Genomic DNA, 25,682 nt, shown 5'->3' with positions numbered 1-25,682 from the left:
ACCCTACCCAATACCTAAACTTAACAATTACCTTACTAACTATTAATAAGCAGCAAATTAGGAATTTATTGAGGGAAAAGTTGTAATTAATAGTGAATAAGTGTTTCCTATTCTAAAGTGTTACCAATGTAATTTATTGCTGAGATCAAAAGCTGAATTTTTAGAAGCATTACTCCAGTATTCAGTGTCATATGATCCTTCAGAAATCATTCTAATATGCTGATTTGCTGCTCAATAAACATTTCTGATTATTATCAATGTTGAAAACAGTAGTGCTTTATAATATCTTTGTGGAAACCGTGATACATTACATTTTATTTGTTTCAGGATTCTTTGAAGAAAAATACTATTTACCAATGTGTACTTACACTGTGGTTACATACTATGTAAGTATACAGGTATTAGGGCCACTTAATATAAAGTGGGACCAATGGGCCATTTATTTGGAACTCGATTCGGTTGTCGATATTGTGATCAGTGTTGGGGAAAGTTACGCATGCATTACAATATTGTGTTACTTCCTAAAAAAGTAACTAATTGTGTTACATAGTTACTTTTTATGGAAACTCACGCTACTTTTAATGCGTTACTGCCAACACTGTGATTGCCTTACCCCTTCGCATATGAAATTAGTAACAACATTCACTCACAGGTTATACGTTTGCTGTTGGTCTAACATGGCTTGCGAGCCAAGCTGCTGAACTCTGAATAGTTGTCACTGATGTGCTCTATATCATGAGCAGTATAAGTGTCTATTTCAGACTTATGAGGCTCTATTCATTTGTCTCTAACAGTAAACAAAAATATCCTACCGCTGTCTTTCAATGACGTAATCTTTCCTCAGGCTCGGACCATAAAAACGGAGTCCGGAACTCATTCTATTATTAAAACTACAGAGCGAGAGAAGGTGCCAAAGCATCCTTCATGAATTTGTTAGTGTGTTCGTTTTGAATTAAACGTGTTGCAGATTTTACAAGGATGTCAAAATGCTAGTGATAAAATAGCTTTGGCTCTGGACGAGCGAATAAAGTGCTGCTCTCAAAGATGTTTTCTTTTTTCAGAGTGAGACGATAACACGTCTCGCAAAACCGTCGACCAAAACTGATGTACAGCAGTGACTACATTTAAAAGCATGCCACATTTTCCGACGCGCAGTCATAGCTGTATGACAGATGGCTGTAATGAGCCGCTGATGCTCTTACGCTTTCTCTCCACACTTACCAATACAGTTAAAAAACGGCTCCTTCTTGCAGTGGCCGGAGCAGCCGTCTCCATTCATAGTGTTCATATCATCACATTCCTCTCCCTGGGACCTGAAATAAATCAATGCGTACGTAATAAACATAATGATGATTTCCCTTGGTGGACATGAATCTGTGTTGCTAAAAGCATGAACATCTGAAGCCTGCAGTGTGGATATGGCAGTATACTTTCCAACAACTTTAAAACGTTTTGTTGTGGCAGTGCGGTCGAGCCTCAAGGTTATTCTGATGATCTTCTAAATCAGTGCTTCTCAACCTTTTCGACCCCCACTATTTATCACAATATTCAAATGCCCCTTATGAAATATAATATTAACCGAACAATAACTGCAATATAAATTAACATATTCTGGGAGTGTCATCTAGGTAAATTAATTAACCAATTTGTGTCTCCAGATTTTTCAAGAACTGCATGTTCTTCAATAAAAACAATAGTTGAGAGGAAAAAAAGAAACATGTTACATCGTGATATGTTGGAGTTTATGGTCATATATTATATATCAAATTAATTAATTAATTAAAATTATTAATAATAACTCAAGTTAAAACTGAAATTAAAAAAATAATACAAACTATATAGACAATGAAAAAAAAAATCATAAACTAAGAAAAATCCCAAAAACATTCAACTAAATAATTTTTTACGTTTTCCGAAAACATAAATTTTAAAAGTGAAAACTATTAATACACTTTATAATAGTATCTTCAATGATACCAAACTAGCACTGCTTTACATCTTGCATGCTTTTTTTCTATTTTAATTTAGATTATTAAAATGTACTATTAATTTTATAAATATCATATTTTTAACAATACATTAATTTCAGTAATTTAAAGTTCTCGAAGGCTCACCACTATGCAACACAATATTCAAAGGGCCATATTTTATTTTAACTTTAATATTCATTTAAATCATTGAAAGTCATCATGAACTTTGCTGAGGCTCTCCAGTGGGCCCCGGTCCCCGGTTAAGGTCTACTGCTCTAAAGGCTTTGGAAAAACATCCGAACCTACCTCTGGATGAGACCATCTCCACAGTATGGTGCTCCAAGACGGTGTGTCAGTGGAGGTGATGATTCACTCTCGCTCCGACTGGAGATGGTTTGGACCTGGTATGTGTATATCCCTCCCCGGAAAAAAAAAAAAAAAAAAAAAAAAAAAAAAAAAAATTATATATATATATATATATATATATGAAAAGCAAAAAACCATCACACATCTGTGCAGGATCAGGACGTACTTTTGCATTAAGGGGTGATATTTGCCATCTGCTCTTGATTCTTTTATGCCAAATACTTGTATTTTTTTAATTAATTAAATCAATCAGAATACTATAGGCTGTTACCAATTAAATTCAATCAACATTAACAAAAGCCATGTTTCTATAGCCTATGTTTTTTATTTCTGTGTTTAATTAAGTGTATGTATGTAAGTGAATGTACAGTTCTGTTTGATACATCTATGTATTTTTTCTGGCGAGCAAAGAACGTCTCCCATTACTGCCCTTACAGAACAAAAATATATTTCCATATATTATGATCAGTATATTCCCTTACGCACAGAAAATATATTTCCATATATATGGATGATCAATGTATTAAATTATTTAACGGTTCATTAAAAAATATGCATAATAATATATTGTGTTAATAATTACAATATATTGAATAATACATAAGAAATTGCTGCTTTTCATATATTGAAAAATATGTGACAATATATTTACTTATATATCATAATGTATGTCATTTTATATTCAGTAATGCACTTCATAACATACAGATGTACATGTGATAAGAGATGGTACTTTGTGTCTATAAATACATTGAACATGTGTGACCCTGTCTGTGAAATCAAGTCTCAAAATATAATTATTAGATAACAAGCATCAAAGTTTGATTTCAACTATTAATTTCACTATGATTTCAATATTTGCAATAGCCTTACTCAGTCAGTATTAAAAATATCTAGGATTTTTTTTTCCCCCCCACAGAATGTTCTTTACAATATGAATTAGGATTTTATGTAGAAAACAGTAAATCACAATAAATAAATAAAGACTGTAGCTGGTCACATATTTACTCATGCACTCATATATACATACATATGAGTGCATGAGTAATAATAATAATAATATAATTTTATTCACTACCCCTACCAACAATCCCTGCCAGACCTGAGACTCATACCTGCAACCTTTGGGTTACTAGTCTGACTCTCTAACCATTAGGCCAGTCATGGCCATGACTGTAATATATAATATAATATACTACAAAATATATGTGTTCCCAGTGTGTGTGTGTTCACTGCTGTGTGTGTGTGCACTTGGATGGGTTAAATGCAGAGCACAAATTCCGAGTATGGGTCACCATACTTGACCACACGTCACTTCACTTTCACTATACAGTATAAGTCTGGGAGTCTCTCACATATTGATAGCGGCTCCCTGAAGTGAGTTTTTTGCAGGCTGGGATGACCCCAAGCCCCCATTAATTTCCCCATTAGCTTCCAGTATAGCTCAAACACCTCCTAACAGTGGTCAATGTGAGCTCTCTGATCTTTCAGTGCAGAAAAAGTCAGGTTTGGGATACTAACCCTGTTGAAAAAAATAGCATATGCTAGTTAGGTATGTTTTGAAGCATGGCAGATGGTTTGAGCTGGTTTAAACTGGTCCTTAGTTGGTCCTGAGCTGGTTTAAGCTGGTCATGTGCTAGTCCTAAGCAACTAACTCCTGTTCAAGACCAGCTCATAACCAGCTTATAACCAGCTCAGGACCAGCTTAAAACAGCTCATGACCAACTAAGGACCAGCTTAAATCAGCTGCCATGCTTCAAAACATGATGGTTTCTTCAACAGAGAACGCACACTATGCTGTCTATCTGACACAGCTCTTTCTACACCCTGAAAACTCTTATGCAATCGTAGTGCCAGTTTAGTGTTGTTTGTAAAATTGCAACACACTCCTCAGCTGTCACTTTGAACCATCGCTGGTGGTTGAGGTCAGGTCTGAGATAAGAGACATCTGATCTTGTGTCGGCCTGAGGAGGCAGGCTCTGTAGCCAAGCTGAACCATTTGAAATGTCATGAGGGATGAAGTTGTGCTGAGACAATGTAACCAAAACCTGTTCAGTTAGCGCTGGGCTTTGAGGAAAGGCTCATGGTGTTCTGGTGGCGAACGATTGCAGCAGCTGATAATGAGCAAAATAGGCCAGATATGTTTCCTCCCTCAGAGGACAGCTGTAAACAAACACAAGGTGCATGCTTCTCTGAGTGGATTAGACTTCTGTTCACCTTGAATGTCTCTTGACCATTTAGTAACGGAGAGTACGTACACTCTATGATAATCTGGTGCCAAGTGAAAAGAGCCCATCCTCGGGTTTCTGGGGGCCTTTGTGAAACAGAAGTACACTTTAGAATACTTTTAAAAAGAGCGTGAACTGAATATAATGTTTAGTTGCATCTTAATTAAAATTGAATGTAAATGTATTCTAGTTTAAATTTATATTAAATGCAAGACTTTAAGTTGGACATCATTCATAATTTCATAATTGTCTTTGAAATACAGTTTTGAAGATGTGTACTGCAGAATGTACTGACAAGCATTTATAGTCAACTAAAATATACGTTAATATCCTTCCAGTTAAAATGCGTATGTCATGCATTTAAATATTTTTTTAATGGTGATGAATAATGATGAAGATGCAATTTAGCACATTTACATTTATATTAATTTTAAATGTAATATTGAATAACACACCAAGTTAAATTCATAATGAAGTACTTCACATGTGCTTTAGTATGTTAGTCAATACCATAAGTTTACTACTTTAAAGCAAGACAAAATATTATTTAAACATAATGATTTACAATGGAAAACTTTTAATTTGACATTATTATAAAGTTTACATTTTTAAAGTGCATTTAAGTTAAGAAAGTGATGAAAGTGTCTATCTTTAAGTACACTTAAGTGGTCTTTTATTGCATGATTTGTATTACATTGTCCGCAATTTTTGTGTAAGAATTAAAATAAACTACAAGTGCACATTCAATACAATTAAGCACACTTATTTTTCGCAGGGGGGGTTCTGTGTGTGAATGAATTGAATTGAAAACAGCTAAACTCTGCTTACTGTTACACCCCTTAATTAATTTCAGATAAACCCCACCACAAAGAAAGCCATGCATGCACTCTAGCACATGAAACCTGCATGTGCATCCACCTATATTGTAAACTACAAACCACCCACAAAGCTACACATGGGCATGTGCATTAACTAATAGAGAGAAACCTTAAATCTCACAGCTTTCCAAAACTACACAAACAGACACACACGTACACCAGTCATAAAGCGCCAACATGAGCGAGAGAAAATACACAAAGCCTTCATTATTTGCATTTACGTTGGACTCGTTCCCCGAGAGAAACACAAGCACTTCTCTGCTGATTAACAAATCAACACTGCCAAATTACCAGAGCGCCATGGACATTACGTTTATTACGAAAGCCACAGGTTCACGTGAGGCCAAGTGTTTTTGAGCTGCCGTCAGCAGAGTTATAAGGTGCCTGCTCTAATGGGCAGGGAAGCAGTAACATTTAATAAGAGGCAAAACAAATCATTCAAATTAGCACTTGACATGAATGCCACCAGCAAGAGGTTTACGCGGCAATTTGCCTGTTTTTTGGATTAGGGGAAAAACATCTGTGAAAATCCCATAAAATGAAACAAGAAAAACACAGATAAGCAATTTACACAACACAAACACACACACATGGATGTACCACACATAAACCTTCAACTTCAGTATGTGTAAGGAGATTTATAACAGGAAAACTGCTTTGACCATGGCAATTTTTGAGATTGCAAGTCCAGGTCAATGTGTGTGAAAACACACACATGTGAAAGGATCACATCATCAAATGCACAGAGTAGATATTTCAGCATTATACTGGACACATTAACTAAAAAGCAGTGTCAAAGTAGGGCTGTGCAAATAATTGAATGCGATTTTCATGCGCATCTCGTCAGTAAAGCCGGTTCTGTGATTAGTAGTAAATCTCCAGCACGTGCTTTCAGATGGAGCGGCATTTACTACACAGACCCGTAGATCACTGACAAGCTATGCAAAATCGCGTTCATAATCGGCAATGAATCGCCTGCGATTTTGAACGCGATATTGCGTAGCTTGTCAGTGAACTACGGCTCTGTGTAGTAAATGCCGCTCCATCTAAAAGCATGTGCTGGAGATTTACTACTAATCACAGAACCGGCTTTACTGACGAGATGCGCATGAAATCGCATTCGATTATTTGCACAGCCCTATGTCAAAGTCAAGACTATCAAAAACAAACCAAAAAACCTACCTTCCATTTCTCTAGAGTAAATAAATAAATTCATCACAGTCACTAATGTATGCATTTGAACACAAAAGAAGATATTTTGAAGAATGTTAGTTATCAAATAGTTGACGTAGCCATTGACTTCCATAGTACGGAAACAAATACTATGGAAGTCAATGGCTACCGTCAGCTGTTTGGTTAGCAACATTCTTCAGAATATCTTCTTTTGTGTTCAACCAAAGAAACTCTTACAGGTTTGGAACAAGTACAAGTTTGAAACAAAAATTGAGTGAACTACCCCATTAACTGACTTGGGGGGGGGGAACTCACGTCTAATTTAGGCCTTTCAATCTCATAATCATTATCACAGGGTCAATTGTAACATAATCCTAGAATAAACAAACACCTAGCTGACAGGCTGGAATTTCTTTGCTACAACCACCATGTTGAGTGTTATGATTTATTTCCTTAATGTATCAGATGGTCCATCTCCTCTTTATTCTGTTTCTGAAAGAATGTTCTTTTTATTTAGAAGGGGTGAAATGCCAAAATTGGTAACACTTATTATTATTCATGAAATAAATAATAGGAGGGAAAAAGCTTGCCCAATAATGTGATACTCTAGTATCTAAGTGACTCTCATGACAAATGACTTGATTTTTGTTTTTCTTCAGAGGAAAATCTATTTGCTCAGAGGTTACTATTTCATAGCTCAAGGGACTAGTTGACTTTTATCACAGCTTTTAATAAAGTGTCGACTTTGCCTTGTTTCTTTCTTAGGAGCAATAAAAATGGACACAAATGAGTCAATTGTTGATAATTTAGTACAGTTATAGAACTATAAAGTAAATGTGTATACAATTTTGAACTAGGAAGAGGATGATGATATATTGTCGGTATCTTGCTAAAGTTCAGCACAGTCCAGTGGCAAAATCCAGTTATAACCATCAATGTTTATAAATATTCGACTCTTCCTGTTTACAGCAGTTGGTTATCTGTGCCTCATTAAAAGTTCATATACAATAAAGTTAATTCAGCTGTTACCGGTCATCTCAATGTGATCTCACGAGAATGTGTATGTATTTTACGTAAAATGTGGTTCTGCAAAACGTACATTTACTTACGTTTTCACAGACACTGAAACGTACAATACTCACGTATTTACAACACCTAAACCTTACATTTACATATGAACAACTTTACAGACTTACAAATGAATTCTTATGAATATTAAAATTGTGGCATTATAACATTTTATTATATTGTATTCAGTTGTCATATTAAAGGCACAATATGTAAGTTTTCGAGGTCGCATTTTCAAAACAGTAACAAAGGCGAAACTTGATGACGCTCTGAAGGAGAGTGGAATGATGGGAGATGTGGTTTTCACCATCCAGAGATGTCAGAATCATGTTCACGGATGTAATGAATTATTATTTTATTAGTATTATTACCTGTACCTTCCAAAGTTATTCAAACAGCCAATAAATTGTACAGAGAAAGTGAGCAAAGAACATTTACATTGTCAAGGAACAGTATATGACTGATTAAGTCAAGCCCGAGTTTAAGCGCTCTCAAAAAACTCCCATTATAATCAGTAAAGCTGTCTATACACTGTTTGATGAATGAATCTCCTACTTACATCATACGTACATCTGCACTTTGTTATTTATGATGAGAGAATTCGTGAGAGAGTAGAACTGAACAACAAAACTGAACAACACTCTGGTGTTTCAGCGATGACTCATCTGAACGCCTCTGATTGGCCGCTGTGTTCATAAACTCAACAGACTTGTGTGTGATTGGTTATAATGCACAACACTGTAAAAATGCGGAAAAGAATCATTGTGCAACATTGAGATCTAAATTTAATGCCTCAGTCAACACTTTTCATTTCATTTTCATTTTATTTGCGACAGCCGTAATGGATTTTTGTTTAACTGTACAGCAGCATTTTTGTCCACATGTGTTCCCATAGTTTCAACAAGCGGAAACCAATAGTGCAGATATTATGTCACTGAAAGGCGACAATGAATCGGGACGAGCCATTATTTAAAATTGGAATTTCTCTGGATTTACAAATCCTTGGGAACTTTTGGGATAATGTAAGTACACAACTGCATATAGCACTGTGCAAGTGGTTTTTGGATATTTTATTACGAAAATCTTACATATCGTGCCTTTAATGGTGGTGTTTCAGCGATGACTCATCTGAACGCCTCTGATTGGCCGCTGTGTTCATAAACTCAACAGACTTGTGTGTGATTGGTTATAATGCACAACACTGTAAAAATGCGGAAAAGAATCATTGTGCAACATTGAGATCTAAATTTAATGCCTCAGTCAACACTTTTCATTTCATTTTCATTTTATTTGCGACATTGAGCAAGGCACCGAACCCCAAACTGCTCCCCGGGTGCCGCAGCATAAATGGCTGCCCACTGCTCTGGGTGTGTGTTCACGGTGTGTGTGTGTGTTCACTGCTGTGTGTGTGCACTTTGGATGGGTTAAATGCAGAGCACTAATTCCAAGTGTGGGTCACGTCACTTTATTATGTTTTCAATTGCATTATTAACTGAAGTTTGCTCATTTACTTAATATGAAATTATAATATTTTGTTCTGTTCTGTGATATTTCTGCTGCCAACTCGATTCAAAGAATACACGATGTTAAACAAGACTACACTTTAAACCCCTAAAATTAATTATATTTCTGCAATCGTTTAACCATTACTTATGTAATATTTACTTTGTTTGCCATGGGACACAAAAGGCGTTTTCTCCGACATGCTGTGACTAACAATAGAACCATAAAATACACCAAAAAACATAAAAAAAGGAATCAATTTTATTTGTTCGCTGTAATCCAAATCTTCAGAATCCATATGACTGCAAGGAACAGTCCCAAACTCAAGACTTTGTTCAGCGATCGTCATCTCCATCCTGAGCAGCAACCATAAGCAGCAATTCCCACGCTGATGCACTCTATACAAATTCAAAAATTGCCACTTCAAGAAACTTTACGGCAGGAAAATCGAATGCTCATTGGCTCCCACCTGCTTGGTCACAGATTGCGACATGCCATGTGTCTGGTGAGGAGTGTTTGAATGAGAAATGTGTGCCTTCATGGAGTTGAGAACTGTCTGCGATAATCTATAAAAAGTTATTTAGTTCACTTTCTTAATTGATGTTACTTTGAAATCCTTAATTATGCTTTATCATTTATCTACTATAATGTTAGCTAAATCGCTAACTTTTATATGGAACCCTACAGTACATTATGCCTTGTCATCATGCACATGTGAACTGTAAAAATGTTTAGTACTTTCAGTGTTTACTGTAGTATTTTGTTATTTTAATTTTGACAACTCTCTGGATAGTTTCAGCATATTAATAGATATGGCAATGTTAATGTATTTGGTCTCGACAGACTAGATACATATGGTGCTGCAGAGCAAGTATGGAGGCTTGCTTTTGCCAATAGGTACACAGACACACTGCTGTGAGCATGTAAGATATATTGCTGCTGCACGAATATCCACAGGTGGAGCTGGGGGACGTAGAGGGTTTCAGAGGAGCTCTGACAAATGTGCTGCAGGACCAGCTTACAGCAAACAGTCAACCAGACTGTTTAAATGTTGAGCAAGCAAACTCATTGGCTGCAGAATCAGCTTGTGCCATGTAGTAAATGATGTGATGGCTAGCATATTGCATATAAAGGATCTATCAGCCTACACCATCTAGAGTTTCATGACTGAACAAGATATTTAGACCACACTGTGCTTCTCTGTCTTAGTCTTCTTCCATCTTATAAACTATTAACATAAAATGTGTTAATCATACAACAGCATGAAATAATATAGCAACTTTTCCAACACTTTAAGCACTTATGGACATCTTACAAGTGCAGCGATGTGAATATTTGCTGAATATTTGTGAACAGTTGCTCATTGGTGATATTTTAATAATTGTTGGGCTTAAAAACAAAACTACAGTAAGAATTATTTTATGTGTTTTTGTGTGTTTGTGAGTAAAGGGAAATACTTTCAAGTATTGAATATTCCATTATGTTGGGTATTTAGAAGAGTTTCTGTTATATTGGAGTCTGTGTGCTAACTATTGTGTTGAAGAATGGAGCTTGTTCTTAGGTTGTGGCTGGCTATCTGAAGCCTACAGTATATGTTGCGTCACTCAATGAACAATATATTGGCAGTGCATTGAAGAGCTTCTACTTACTAAGCTAAGCAAAATCACATCCAGCGCTGATGCAAAAACAGGTGAACTGGAAAATGCATTTGAGTATAGTTGTTTTTAGATTTCAAATGAAAATTTATCAGATATTTGAATGATTGATCACTGCCGTCACTTCTGAATACTCATGCCTATCCCTACGGAGAAGCAGTTCCACTTCCTATTGCATAAAATTCTTCCTCACAGATGTGTTAAGGTGTTGAAGGAATCAGTCTCAGAGCATGCCATCATCCTCTGCTCAGCATCCACCCTTTAACACAACTTCATCTGTGTCTTATTAACGCACATATCTCACTGTATTCTCAACTGTTCTGAATGGGTGCAGCTGATGATGTCATATGATATCATGTAAGCCAGTCACTCTTGAGAGATCAACAGGCCCGCCAATACGCTTATGGCATAAATATATGTTGATGACATGGCATGAAATAAGTTAACGTCAACAGAATTCCACTTGCAGCAAGTTTTAAATGGATTTCTTTGTCACCTATTTTTTTCCCTATTGTCTCACGATGAGTGAAATTTAGTGAAAGCTTTCTATTCAAACAATACTTAATTCAATAAAAATGCCTCCTTCTGGAATTCTTGATAAAAAGAAAGAGACTTAATACTCCTTGGAAGACTGACCACAGATACAAATCAGGACTTATGAAGTGTTTAAAGACAACAAAAAGTAGCTACTCAAGCGACCTCCTCCAAAAAAAACACCATACGCAAGCAACAATAGCACGAGTGTTTCCTGCAAAAGAATAGACAAGGTTTAGTCGCTTTCTGGGCAAATGGCAAATGATGGTTTCAAATGAGATGCCAACATCTCGGCAGGCCACCAGTAGTTCTCACTAAACAATCTACTTTTCAAAGAATTCAAACTCCACCAGTGCCTGCACATAGTCATATTTCCGAAACCACAGCAGATTTGGTTTTCCTTGTATTTCTAGGGATTCAGTCGGGGATGATGGAACTGCAGTGATACAGTGAACACACCAATGAAGATAAATAATTAGTAGGGTCATCCCCAGTTGTTCTGGTTGAGAAGTTATGTTAATCACACACAAAGGAGATCAACTCATAGCGGTGACATTAGAGAGAAACTCCAACATTTCCACAGTGCAAATCTTCCTTCGGAACATGACTTCTGGTAAACAGGGATTACTGTGGTCAGCGATGACGTCAAAAGCTCTACAGCAGTGCATAGCACATGCACATTCCCTATGCAACTTACATCGGTTTACACATAATCGAGGCAAAATTCTTGTTCTTGATGGAACGTTTTGGTCCAAATCCAGTTAGGAAATATAGCTGCAAGCAGCAATCACGGGGCCAAGCACTCCAGCGGCAAAATGAGGAGCTAAGCATGGCATGGAGCATCAGACCAAATACGACAATGAGTAAAAAAAGCAATTTTAGGATGATTGTAATTGAAATGGCTGAAAATCATAAATCCAACCACTAGTAATATGATTAAATGGCTTATCAGTTTTGACCAACAGGTGGCGCTGCAATCAAATCGTTTTGGTGTGTTCTGTGTGAGGTGACAATGGCACATACAAGGTTTGTTGTCATTATGTCAAAGCTTTGAAGAGATATAGGCTGAGTCATTTTGGCACCATACTTAATTTGTAGCAGCGCTGTACAAAACGGTTGTGCCTATTACCAAATGAATGTGGCATGGTCAGTGTGAGGTGACAATGGCACAAACAAAGTTTGGTGTCAATATGTCAAATATTTGCAGAGACACAGCCTCAGATGCAGATTGGCACTATGCCTAAAATTTGTGGTGCCGCTGTACAAAAACAGTTTCGTTTATTGACACGAAATCCATAACATTTTGTCAGCACAGTCTGAAGATGATTTGACTCGATTTTGGTGAAAATCGGACAAAGGCTTGAGGAGGAGTTCGAAAAAGTAGGTTTACAGAATAAATAAAAATGGCCGACAAGCAGTTCAGATTTGCTAAGTGAAAATTGGTATGTCTGTTGTCGGCATAAGCCAATGAATATTTTGAGAGCAGTTTCATTGCAATAGGCTAATGCAATCAAAATACCAAATTGGTGTGGCGTGGTCAGTGTGAGGTGACAATGGCACATACAAAGTTTGGTGCAAATACGTCAAAGCTTTGCAGAGATACAGCCTCATATGCATTTTGGCATCTTAACCAGCAAATTCGTTGATGCTCTAAACGAAAACCGTTTCGTATATCGACACGAAATCCATCACTTTTTGCCAGCTTGGTCTGAAGATGATCCGAGTCAAATTTGGTGAAAATTGGACTAACTGTCTAGGAGGAGTTCGAAAAAGTAGGTTTTCAACATGAATTATGCTTGTTATAACACACACCAAGTTTGGTCTCAATACGCCAAACCGTTGCGAATATATAGGCTCACATCCATTTTTACGTGCGTTTCGTAGAATTCCTTTGTGCGTTATTCGAGAACGGTTGGACGAATCAACTTGAATTCCATAACTTTTTGCCAGCATGGTCTGAAGATGATCTGAGCCAATTTTGGTGAGAATCAGACAAACAGTCTAGGACGAGTTCGAAAAAGTAGGTTTTACGAATAATTAAAAATAGCGAAAAAACTAAACCTTGCGATTTTTGAATTTTGGTCCTTATTCGACTCGGCATGAGCCAAGGATTCACAGGAAAAAATTATTTTCCATTTGTGCCTTACGGTTCAAAAGTTATTAGCATAAATAAATTTCAACTTTGGACAAGTGGTGGCGCTACAGAGTTGGAGTTAGAGACTCCAAACTTGCTGTGTTTAATGTTAAGACTGTCCTCTATCAGTGTGCCAAATTATACAACTGAAACTTTGGACAAGTGGTGGCGCTAGAGAGTTGGAGTTAGAGACTCCAAACTTGCTGTGGTTAATGTTGAGATTGTCCTCTATCAGTGTGCCAAATTTCACAACTTTCCCGCAAGCGGTTCTATGGGCTGCCATAGACTTTCGGCGGAAGAAGAAAAATGACGCTAACGGATACAATAGGTGCCACTGCACCGTCGGTGCTTGACCCCTAATTAGGAGGATCTTCAAGTAAACATGAAAAGAGCCTACACACGGTAATGAAATAACATTGTTCCAAAGATCACCTTGTTCTAAAAGACCTAACACTGTCTTAACTAAAACCCTTGAAAATTTTAAAAAGTGGTCAAGGGATATGTTTTTGATAAACAATGAAAGATCTAGAACTGTACATTGGTTACGATGCAAATTTCTCTCAAATGTACTCATCCCGTAAACTGGATAAAGCAATTTTCCAGTGAGATTAAGGACCGTGGGGCACCAAATCAAACCTCTGTAAATCGTTCCATCATTAGCAGTGGAGCTGGTAGGAGGGTGGAGCTTTTGGAATGCCATAGTCAGTGGACTTGACATGACAGAGGTGAGAGTCTTAGGCCAAGGGGGACCAGGTTGCAGGAGGCTGGGGCCCCTAAAGCGGATGAGTTGGCCAATTGTCTTGGCCTCTGTCTCATTGGCAGGGGGGTCCTGTCAGCTCAAAGCAGGGGTGCCCTTTGAAGCCATGACAGCAAAGAGGGCCAGGTCAGGGAGAGGAATAGCAGATGGCTGGGGGTTTACTGAAGGCCAGAGTTACACACATGCAGGGTCAACCCCCCTCCGTGATTTACTCCTATGTTCCAGAGCTTCAAACCTACTCTCATATTTCCTAAGGTCCCATAATGTATGAATCCAAAACCTAAGTCTCCCCATTCAACTTAATGAGCGAGTGCCAAGTGAGAGAGAGACACGGTTGACCCAAATTAGGTAGAGGTGTCAGAGCATATTCACCAAAGATCAATATCTTTCTTGGATCAGAGCTGAGGTAATGAATGCATGGGACCTCAGAATATGTGATTGTAATTGATTCAGATCTCAGAATCAACGTCACTCAGAAAACAGACTCTCAAACCCAGCTGCGAGTTGACCACAATTTACTTGAGCCAAAATCTTACCTACCTCACATCAGATCAAAAACATGTCGGTTTTATTCAGCTACAGTATAGTGGAGAAAGAGCTTGCACAATATGGGGAGGAAAAAGTCCAATAAACTTAAGAAAATAGTGAGTGGGCATCTTCAGTGACTCTACTCCTAAGCAGCAGGTGTCGTCACAAACGGTCAATCATCACTACACATCAGTGTACCATTATTTAATTAACTGCAACATTACTTCAGTGGCAATGTTTATGGACAACCTGCGCTTTCAGAATAGATACAGAAATAAATAAGGTACAAAAGCGGTTACTGGGATGGTACACTTTTGTACCTAAAATATACATCTTTGTACTTTATTTAACCCAAAAGGGTGAATTTTGTGTAACTTAAAAGGTAGATCTGTACCTAAAGTGTAAATATTAGTACCTAAATTATATATATTATTACCTTTTGAAAGGGTACTGCCTCAGTGGCAGTTTTTGTACTTTTTTTCTGAGTATAATAATATGATAATAATCTGTTAATAATTGGTAGCTCAGTTGGAAAATCCTTCATATAAACACCTCAATCAATCCGAAATACTGGAAATTACTTGGAAAGAAAATACTGGATATGCAAACCACATTAAACCTATAAAACCTTTCATCCCTATACATAATTTCTACAGTAGATGCTTCAAATAACAGTGTTACAACTGGCCCCCTCTTACACCCATCCCCGGTTCTCCTCTATTCTGATCATTGTACTGTGATAATTGTCTGTGCAAAGCTAATCTATGCTGGTGGTAGATAAATCTGTGATTCGCACATTTCCCAAAACTATTGGAAACAATCTGCAATGTTGAGCTACTATATCAGTGGGTGGCAAGTTAAACCATTAATTTCACATGCATGCTTAAGTGGCCAATACAGAAATGCTGACCAGAGACCCAGTATCTGGCCTTAAGTCAGAAAGCGTTAGTGTATTACTGCCCAAACCAGAGGTGCCAGGCCGAGGCCAGAGGAACCTCAAGATGGCACAAATGGCATTAACTGGCATTCTAATGCCAGGTGCTGGACAGAAAACAACCAACAGCTGCATCCTTCTCTTTGTTTCTTTTGGCTTCGTTCGAAAATTGAAAAGGAACAGAGAGACACCACAAGATTTGAGCGGGGATTTGCTGTGCCTAATGCTGACCAGGCACATTTCGCACTCCAACTTTGAATTACGTTAGTTTTGTTCTGTGGTAAAACAGCTCCAAATCGAAGACAAGTTCCAAAGTCAATATGATTTTTTTCTAGTAGAGGTTGCAAGAGAATCTAAACACTAGCCAGAGCCTGAAAACATAATTGCAATCAAAAATTCACCTGGAATAAAACAAAACAAAAAAAATTTAAAAGAAATATTAGCATCTTTACAATAAGGTTCAGTGTATTCATTGCATTAGGTACCGTGTGAATGAGCAATTTGAAGAGCACATTATTCATTTTATTTATCTATTCAAAAGACTCACCTGTCCATGTATCTTCGCACTGAGTCTCTCAGCATGACGCCCTGGGGTGCGTGAACAAATGGCGGCTGCCGCTGGAGCCTATAGTGCAGCGGCGCACATTCTCGACACAGTGGACAGTCGGGTTTGGACGTGAGCAGAGTAGCATCAATTTCCAAATGTTGCTCCATGGTGAAAAACTGCACGCCGCACACCTTCTCAAGCACATCCAGCTTGATGGTCAGCGGTGTGTCGCAGAACAAATTGCTGGGACCCAGAGACAGGTTGTTGCCACCGACAGTCAATAAGATGATATTGTGGATGGCAGGCAGAACGGTTTCCTCCTGGGAGGAGAAGGTCACCCACACTGTGAGGGAGTCAGGGACCACCGGATATGCGAACTCCAGCTGTAACATGCAGCCTTGCAGAGGGCAGGGAGGAGGCACCATTCCTAGATCCATGCCGTTATGCGGACTCCACGTGCGGACGCTGGGCTCGCATGCCTGCTCTACATCTGGTGGTCCTAAGAGATGCAGCAAATGCATTAAAGTCAGAATTTCAAAGTTTTCATTTGTGGTATGCTGTCTTCTTTTTGATATTCCTTTACCAGTTCATGACAGGACAACTGTAAAGGCATCTGTTTAAAATGTAGATAAAAAGCAATTATTGTGATCTAGTAGAAGGGGAACTACAGTAACTTCAGGCTTGCAAAAACAAAAAAAGGATATGAACCAGATTTTCTCTACGGCTCCTAAGTCAAGCTTTTGCAAACAAAATACAGGCCTTAAATTTCATAAATAGGATCACTTACTACTAGTGTTAATTTTGTCAAGTTTCAAATGTCCCCTTTATTCTTTATCAAATTTAGTCAACCTATCCTATTTTGTATGCATTTATTTATTTTTTATTTAGTCAAGTTTTAGTCTTGGAATTTTAGTCTAGTATTAGTCAACTTAAAAAAACAAACAAAAAAAAAATTCTTTTTGATATTCCTTTACCAGTTCATGACAGGACAACTGTAAAGGCATCTGTTTAAAATGTAGATAAAAAGCAATTATTGTGATCTAGTAGAAGGGGAACTACAGTAACTTGAGGCTTGCAAAAACAAAAAAAGGATATGAACCAGATTTTCTCTACGGCTCCTAAGCCAAGCTTTTGCAAACAAAATACAGGCCTTAAATTTCATAAATAGGATCACTTACTACTAGTGTTAATTTTGTCAAGTTTCAAATGTCCCCTTTATTCTTTATCAAATTTAGTCAACCTATCCTATTTTGTATGCATTTATTTATTTTTTATTTAGTCAAGTTTTAGTCTTGGAATTTTAGTCTAGTATTAGTCAACTTAAAAAAACAAACAAAAAAAAAAAACAACAAACGTATGGTTAAACGAATAATGACAATTAATTTTCTCAAAATTATAATGGCAATTACTGATCATTATTTTTGTTTGAGACACTTTCATCTGAAAGCACAAAAGCTCTGATTGGGGAATTTTTTTTTAAGATTTTTTAGATTTTGGATATACAGTTGTGGTAAAAAATGTACATAAACTTTGCAGTATCTGCAAAATGTTAATTTTACCAAAATAAGAGGGATCATACAAAATGCATGCATTTTTTTTTATTTAGTACTGACCTGAATAAGATATTTCATATATATTTACATATAGTCCACAAGAGAAAATTATTTATAAAAATGACCCCGTTCAAACGTTTACATATGCTTGATTCTTAATAATGCGTTAATAAAAAAAAAAAAAAAAAAAAAAAAAAAAACCAACAACAAACGTATGGTTAAACGAATAATGACAATTAATTTTCTCAAAATTATAATGGCAATTACTGATCATTATTTTTGTTTGAGACACTTTCATCTGAAAGCACAAAAGCTCTGATTGGGGAATTTTTTTTTAAGATTTTTTAGATTTTGGATATAAAGTTGCGGTAAAAAATGTACATAAACTTTGCAGTATCTGCAAAATGTTAATTTTACATATCTTTTAAATTAAAAAGACTGCAGCCCTCATAAATCACACAGCTGCATCTGAGGGTAAAGTACTGTTAGACCAAAGCCATGTCTTTTTAATATTATTTTTATACTATCAAAGTATTTATTAATAATATTTTTTTTTTTTTTTCCAATTTCAGTTTTAGTAATTTTAGTACTTCAGCTTAAATGTACAGTTTGAGGTCAAAAGTTTACACCCCCTTTCAGAATCTGCAAAATGTTAATTTTACCAAAATAAGAGGGATCATACAAAATGCATGCATTTTTTTTTATTTAGTACTGACCTGAATAAGATATTTCATATATATTTACATATAGTCCACAAGAGAAAATTATTTATAAAAATGACCCCGTTCAAACGTTTACATATGCTTGATTCTTAATAATGCGTTGTTACCTGGATGATCCACAGCTGTTTTTTTTTTTTTTTGTCTTTTATGATAAATATCTTATTCAGGTCAGTACTAAATAACAAAAAATAAATAAATGTATTTTGTATGAATATTGCATGTTGATATAGTCACAGTTAGCGTTTAATGATGTTGTTTTCGTCTTGTCTTTGTCTCATCTTTCATGTAAAAAAATGTCGTCAACAAATATTTTTCATTAACGAAACACTACTTAGTCAACCTATCCTGTGTTTTGTTTAGTCATGTTTTCATTGAGTAAAAGTCTGGGAATTTAGTCAAGTTATAATATTGTAGTCATGCTGCATAATGGTTAAACTGATTATGACAATTATTTTGCTTGAAAATATAAAATTGCGATTACTGATCATGACTGTTTTCATTTCAAACACTTTCACCTTTGAAAAACACTTTCACCTTTTTTTTTGACGAATTTTTATTGAGTTTGAGTTTTTATTGTTTTAAACTACATTTTAGTCTCATCTTTTTTCGTCAATAATATTGCATGTTGATATAGTCACTGTTAGTGTTTAATGATATTGGTGTTGTCTTGTTTTCATCTTATCTTAGGTCATAGTTTTTGTTAACACAATACTACTTACTACATATAAATTCTATAAATATTCAGGCAAAGTACAGAATGACTACAGTGCACATTTCAGGGAACACTGCATCATAACACCACTAAAATAACACCAGTAACCCAGTTCTGTGCAGTACCATGAATTGAAGCAGGAACAATATATCGTAAGGTACAGCAGAAAAAGGAGTAGCGCATAATGAGAAATGCAGCCACACACTTGATGCATAGAGTCGCATGTTGTTAAATTCCATGTTGTCCGACCATTTCTCCTTCACATTCTCTCTCGTTTCTGTGGCAAAAACCAGAAATCCGAGCGACCCGATGATGAGGCCTGCACAAGGCTTTCGATTTCAGCCTGGCAATTACCTCTCGTGTGCTGCAGTCTAGCTATATTTGGAGTCAACAGCAACTCATTTGACGGGGAGTGACGTACCCCAACATTCATCAAATGTGGGGAGAAGCCAGGGCACTGCAGACAGTGTGTTCTCCTGCTTTTCCTTTGTGCAATTCCAAACTGGCAACAGCAAAAGCCATTTGCTAACCTCATTTCTGGGCAGTGCACAAAATTCCAGTGTTTAATCAACTGAGCACTGAGTTTTTTGGTGTTCCAGGCCACATCATCTCAACACATTTATTATTGTGAGTATGTGTGTGGCCAGAATAGAAGTAAACATATGATAAAAATGTCTTCGATACTGCATGTTTACATTCTCACCTCGCTTACGCTGCATTTGACCAGCCACAGCATCCCTAGAGCCCTTGTGACTGATGGTGACCAGGGTTATTAAACTAAAACAATAAAGATGCATTTTTGTTACTTATGAAATCAATTAAATGTTCATTGAAATGAAGTGAAATATTAAAACAACCTTGTTTCGGCTAGTTTCTTTCTTTGTATCTCATTTTCATCTTCATTAACTTGATCCAATAAAATAACTAACTGAAAGTGAAATAAAAATAAATAAAAACTATATAGATATTAACAAAAAATAACTAATAACAATGACAATATAATTACTAAAAGTTTAAATAAAAATCACAATATAAAATAAATAAAAATATAAAAAATAAAGGTAAATTCAAAATATTGATAAAAAGTATAATAACTCAACTATACTAAAATAACACTGATAGTGTCTCTCAGCCATTGCTCAAACGTTTAAGATGGGAAAATATCTCCTTGCAGACACGTAAAAAAAAAGAGCTTAAACAGCTGTAATGAATGTATTCATCAGGTAGTCATTTTATAAGATGAGTAACTGTCTTATCTAAATGACTCCGTGGTGGACTACTAACCCTGTCCCGGAAGTACTAGTGTCAGGGTTCAGCCGCCACAGCAGGGTGGGCAGGTTTTCAAGGTGACCTGACAATTCAACCATGAATTAGGGCCTTGCATTTTCACTTGATTAGCTAATCCCATTGGGGTATTAGCTTGTCTAGGAAAGTGCTCATTCATGGAAAAAAGGGAAAGTGGGGGGGGTTGGTGTTAGTGCGGCTAAAAACGTCCCGCGTAAGGTAATTGTGGTACATTGAACTGTGAGCACAGGTCTGCTTTGGGGAGCCTCTGTGCGATGTAAGAACATGGCTAGTGAAAAACTTTTGAGATCAAGATGGGTAAATTATACTGATAAATGATCAAATAGATTTAGATTGAGCTTCCCTAGAGCCCTTGTGACTGATGGTGACCAGGGTTATTAAACAAACAATAAAGATGCATTTTTGTTCAAATCAATTAAATGTTAATTGAAATGAAGTGAAATATTAAAACAAACTTGTTTCGGCTAGTTTCTTTCTTTGTATCTCATTTTCATCTTCATTAACTTGATCCAATAAAATAACTAACTGAAAGTGAAATAAAAATAAATAAAAACTATATAGATATTAACAAAAAATAACTAATAACAATGACACAATATATTACTAAAAGTTTAAATAAAAAAAAAAAAAATCACAATATAAAATAAATAAAAATATAAAAAATAAAGGTAAATTCAAAATATTGATAAAAAGTATAATAACTCAACTATACTAAAATAACACTGATAGTGTCTCTCAGCCATTGCTCAAACGAAGCCATTTTTACTCATTGGGTAAACCATTCTTTATGAATATTATTCTTTTCAATTTTGTCCTTATACACTTCCAGCATAAAGGCTTGTTAGGCTCGATAAAGATAACTATAATGATAACTATATAGCGTCCACACCAATGCACGTACAGGTCTGCTTTGGGGAGCCTCTGTGCGATGTAAGAACATGGCTAGTGAAAAACTTTTGAGATCAAGATGGGTAAATTATACTGATAAATGATCAAATAGATTTAGATTGAGCTTCCCTAGAGCCCTTGTGACTGATGGTGACCAGGGTTATTAAACTAAAACAATAAAGATGCATTTTTGTTACTTATGAAATCAATTAAATGTTCATTGAAATGAAGTGAAATATTAAAACAACTATAGGGGGCATGTTATTTTCCAACACGATAGAGAATTAACCTTTTAGCGACCCTTCCCAGACATTTGAACTCCCTGGAATAAAAATGCCGCAATACGTGAGTTTTAGCATCACTCATTGTATATTTAACTTGCCGAGAAACAAGGCACATAATATTGGTGTTTCAGAAACAATGTCACAACCATGTATTTTCAATGAGCCTGGGTTGCTACAATCAACACAGCTTTCTTCACTGAAAGCCTGTTGTAAACTACTGTAGTTAGGTTTACAGTCATTTAACTCTGGGATGAAATACTATTTGAGTTAACTTTACTGCAAATACAAACAGCGGGAGTGTCTTGAGGACATCAGCCACAAACCCTGTGAACTCCACGGCTGGCAGGTGGAGTGGCAATGCCATCGGGGAGATGCGGCAGAAGAGGGAGGGCGCTGAAATGCCGTCCCTGGCCGAGAAGCACAAACAAACAGATTGCCAAGCAGCTGTGCTGGGGTCTTCGGAGCACGTCACGTAGGATGAATACTGGCGTAAGAGGGGCTCGTTGAGGGGACTGTGATTAACAGGGCAACATTCCAAGACGGAAAACAGAGAGCCGTTTACACGCTGGAGCAGCGGCAAGCCCAGGCATGTCTTCGTAACATTGCAACAAGTGCAGAGTGCAACACGTATTAATGTTTATGTGAGAAAGCGTGTGTTTGTTTATTTTTAAGAGTGCGTGTGTGTGCTGCCTAAACAGAGTGCCACATCAAGGACATTATGAATGGTCTGTCTCCAACTGTAGAACATTTAGTGAAAATTATGGGTTCTGAAGTGAAGTGCTCTCTGATAATAAGGTTAGCAGCAATCTCTGGCCCGTATCCATCACTGTCTGCGCGAGTTCATTATCATCAAAGCAGGTCTTTGAAGAGGAAACACTCCTCCAATTGATAATGAGTCTTTCCTTCTGCTAGAGATATGGATCAAAACGGCAAGACACCATCTCACCATAAAGGCATGAACAAATCTGCGTCCTGACCGTGGGAGCGTTTTAATTGTAAGGAAATGCAGCGTCTCCCGAGTGGCACCAAACAATGAGCATAATGCTTTTGAAACAGCCTTGACCACAAAAACATATACGCCATATATCACCGGGCCAAAAATCCCACAAAAAGCTCTGATTTGCAGAGTAAGAGCATTCCTCCAAGATGTGAGTCGAACTAACTGACACGATGCTATTTTATGCCAGCCACGCTCACCAACAATTAATAAAAGCAGCTGTCTGTGAATTCTGGAGCAGCACAGCTGTGTAGACTATTCATAAAGGAAAAAATAAATATATTAAAAATCCCACCGCCAGCTAACTGTTCACTTTGCTGTTCACAGTTGCACTGAAAACAAGTATAAGACATACTGAAAGGCAAAAAAATGAATGAAAATAGATTAAAAAAAATTCAATTTTAAAGATGCATTCATTCAGCTAAGAATTCAAGTGTTGTTGTAGGAGAGATGGGACGCTTTGACAAGATCAGTGTGAGGAGCCAGGGTCACAATGCTCTGACAAGGTGAGGATTAATTTAAAATAAACAAAATGAAATGGTTATTTACTACACTAGACAAGGGCACTGTAAATTACCAAGTCAACTATAAACTGTAGGTTGAGTTTATCGAAGAATATCAACACTGTGGCACTATCAGTTTAAGGAGCTCTGTGTTACCTGCAAGACATCCAAGCAATTCATTCATCTCAATGGCAGTTGCTTGACTGGCACAAGAGCCCTTAGCAGTCTGCCATATTTGCACATGGACACAGTTGTTTTTGGACCAATCACCTCAGCTGTAAATGTCATGTGACTAATCACTTTGGAGTTGTACGACAGTTACCTCATGGAAACACTGATGTGCCACAAGAACACACATACCCAAATTCTTCACTAGTTACTATACTGAACAAATAAATAAAAAGAGAAGAAAGTAAGTCTGGTTTACAATTTTAACTCATTCCCTGCCTTTGACGGAATTTTCCAGCTTTCGGTGTTTTCACGGTTATAGGTTAGGAGGCACTATTACACATCTTCTGAAAGAGTAATGAATCTCTGGATCAAAACACAGTGAAGATGCAGAAACAAGTGGTCACGTATGTCAGCAGATGAATACGGAAGTAGTTTAGGATTGTGCAAGCTTTGGGGGTGTTGATGGAAGCGATTTACTCGATACAGTGTATATTTTACTCTCTATATTATCTATATTTTGATCATCGTTCTGAATCCGATCCGGACGAAATCTTTTACAAAAACGTGATTTTCTCAGCTTTTTGTTTAAAATGTTGCTCTTTTATGAAACTTGCGCACATTCAAGAGTTGAAAAAAAAAGAAAAAAAGAATGCATGAAGCTAGAATAATATGGTTTGTTTTGTTTAAAAGTAGAGGCTCTGTTCTTTTGACATATTGCATGTTCAGATATTCATACGACAAAATATTCTGGAAACCATGCAAGTTTTGTGAAAATTATCATAAATGCTGCCGGTGGCTGGAAACTGGAAAGATTTAAGATTGCAGAAAAATGATTTTTGAATATAAATTGTGTGGTTATGACGTCTATCAACAAAGACTAATGGGACCATGCTAACCAGCCAAACAATGACCCCTTGGTTCATATCGAAACAGTGACTCAGTGGCATACAATTTTTTTGGGCAGGACTACAATGTTTGAGAGACCTGTCTGAAAACAGTCATTGGGTGTCATTTATGAAATATGAGCAGAGCAAATTTTGGTGTAAATTGTTTGTAAAAACCCTGGATTTACCAAATGGTTTTGTGACTTGTGATGTGAAGTAAATTTACAAATCTGGATATCCTACTAAACCAGGAGAATATGAAATAAGAATCGCACTCTTAGGATGCAAATTCGTCGTGACAACAGATAACAAACATTTCCTTTGGGATGCTGCTGTCATGAACTCAAGAGACTTTGGCAACTGCATGCCTCTGACCAGGAGAACCTGCAAATTCATAAGACTCTGCTAAGAAAGCGGAGTCGAACGGGCCTTTTAGTAATGAGTTTCAAAGGGCCAGATATATTGAGGTTTTCTATTCTGCTTGCAAAGACAGTTCAGCATTACAAAGGCTGGACCATAAATTCACACAAGCGTCTGTCCGAGGACATGCACAGACCGCAATTATTTTCTCAAGGCTTTTGCTTGAGTCAAAATCACACTTATCCGGAATGCAGACAGTAGACGAGTAAATCACCTCCATGTACATTTTCTATATTTGGATAGTTGAAAAATGTGTAATATTCAGGCACTTTTGGCACTTGCATCTTAGACACAACACACGCAATAACCTGTGATGCAGTCGGTATGTCGATTTTTAAAGAAGCATTGGCAAACTAGCCAATGACAAGCAAGTATGTTTAGAAGAAATTATGTGACGGCGGAGGTATGAAAAAAAATAAATAAATAAAAAAAAAATAAAAACTCACCCTCTGCTTCTCTGGGGCTCCAGTGGCCAGACGGGGAGCAGGGGAACGGAGATGAAGAATTGGAGGCATATTGCAGGAGGATTCGACCCTCTGCGCATTTATCACATACTGATCCCACTTCTCTAGGAAACCAACAGAGATAGACAAAATGCAACTTAGATACATCAAGTTAGATAGGAATCTCCAATATGAGGTTTTATTTTTTTAAAAAGAAAAAAAAAAATGTTAAGAATAAGAGTTAGCAAAAACAGAAAGTGCTGATAATATTGAGTTCACTGAGTTTAATGTAGTCAAGTTACACCCCACACAAAATCAAAAATCAGAAAACTGTGCTTGAAGCAGTTTTATAAGGTCAAAATATATATATATATACAGTATATAATAGGATATAATATGGATATGGAAATATTTTCATATGTACTGTAGTTGTTTGATTACATAATTTAACCAGGTTTCTAGTCTTTCCCAGAAGCATAACAGTTTTCAGCAGTGTACAGTAGCTTTTCCTATAACAACCCACTT

General features: G+C 36.7%; 1 pseudogene; it reads right to left on the bottom strand.

Moving 5' to 3' along the window:
- LOC107683756 (pappalysin-1-like) overlaps positions 1-25,682 on the bottom strand; it is a 133,669-nt pseudogene that overhangs the window by 91,597 nt on the left and 16,390 nt on the right.

The sequence above is a fragment of the Sinocyclocheilus anshuiensis genome, unplaced genomic scaffold (assembly GCF_001515605.1).
Source record: "Sinocyclocheilus anshuiensis isolate Anshui unplaced genomic scaffold, SAMN03320099.WGS_v1.1 scaffold1549, whole genome shotgun sequence".
Classification (NCBI taxonomy): Eukaryota; Metazoa; Chordata; class Actinopteri; order Cypriniformes; family Cyprinidae; genus Sinocyclocheilus; species Sinocyclocheilus anshuiensis.
Note: the sequence above shows the minus strand (reverse complement) of the source record. Positions and strands in the feature narration are given on the sequence as shown.